Here is a 1,359-nt window from a genome sequence, read left to right as displayed (position 1 = left end):
ATAGGGGCCCATAGAGACCCCTAGAAATCCCATAGAGAATCATAGGGACCCATAGGGAGCCTTAGAAATCCCATAGAGAATCATAGGGACCTGTAGGGAGCCCTAGAAATCCCATAGAGAATCATAGGGACCCGTAGGGAGCCCTAGAAATCCCATAGGCGCCCACTGAGAGCCATTGAGAGCCATAGAAATCCCACAGAGACCCATAGGGACCCATAGAGAGCCACTGAGAGCCATAGGGACACATAGGAATTCCGTGGAGGCATGTAAAAATCCCATAGGGACCCATTGAGACCCGTAGAGAGCCATTGGGACCCATAGAAATCCCATAGGGACCCATAGAGAGCCAGAGAAATCCTATTGGGGCCCATTGAGAGCCATAGAAACCCCTTAGAGATCCACTGAGAGCCATAGGGACACATAGAAACCCCATAGGGAACCATTGAGAGCCATAGGGACACATAGAAATCCCACAGGGACCCATAGAAATCGCATGGAGACTCTTAGAAATCACATCATTCTGTAGCTCTCCATGCAACTCATTGAGACGCATGGAGAGCTATAGAAGTCCCATAGGGACCCACAGAGAGCCATAGGGACCCATAGGGACCCATAGAGAGCCAGAGGAACACATGGAAATCCCATTGGGACCCACAGAGAGCCATACAGAGCCACAGAAATCCCATCGAGAGCCATAGAAATCCCTAGAGAACCATAGGGACCCATTGAGAGCCGTAGAAATCCCATAGAGAGGCATTGAGAGCCATAGGGACACAAGAAATCCCATAGAGAGCCATAGAAATCCCACAGGGACCCATAGAGACCCCATAGGGTCCCCAAAGCCCTCAGATTCTATGGAGACCCCATACAGACCCCAAAGCCTCAGACCCCATGGGGCCCCATAGAGATCCCATAGGCATCCCATGGAGACCCTATGGAGACCCCAAAATGCTCACACCCCATAGAAACTCCTAGGGAGACTCTAGACCTGTAGAGACCCTAAATCTGTCACATGCTGTGGAGACCCCATAGGGACCCCACAGAGACCCCAAAGTCTCGGATCCCATAGGGACCCCATAGGGACCCCACAGAGACCCCAAAGTCTCGGATCCCGTAGGGACCCCATAGGGACCCCATAGAGACCCCAAAGCCTCGGATCCTGTAGGGACCCCATAGAGACCCCATAGAGACCACATAGAGACCCCAAAGCCTTAAACCCCATAGAGACTCCATAGAGACCCCAAAGTTTTCCACCCCATAGGGAGTCCATAGAGATCTCAAAAATTTCAGACCCCATAGAGACCCCAAAGCCTCAGACCTCATGGGGCCCATAGAGATCCCACAGAGATCCCATAGAGA

The 1,359-nt window shown here is 51.9% G+C and overlaps 1 long non-coding RNA gene across 1 annotated transcript in view; it reads left to right on the top strand.

Annotated features, from left to right (window-relative positions):
• Window positions 1-1,359, top strand: part of LOC122193712 — a 4,612-nt gene that overhangs the window by 554 nt on the left and 2,699 nt on the right. The window lies entirely within an intron of this gene.

This window comes from Lagopus leucura, unplaced genomic scaffold, assembly GCF_019238085.1.
Source record: "Lagopus leucura isolate 7727_CA_CO unplaced genomic scaffold, USGS_WTPT01 34984-0_obj-0_obj, whole genome shotgun sequence".
Classification (NCBI taxonomy): domain Eukaryota; kingdom Metazoa; phylum Chordata; class Aves; order Galliformes; family Phasianidae; genus Lagopus; species Lagopus leucura.
The sequence above is the reverse complement of the archived record's forward strand: the minus strand, read 5'-3'. Positions and strand labels throughout refer to the sequence as shown.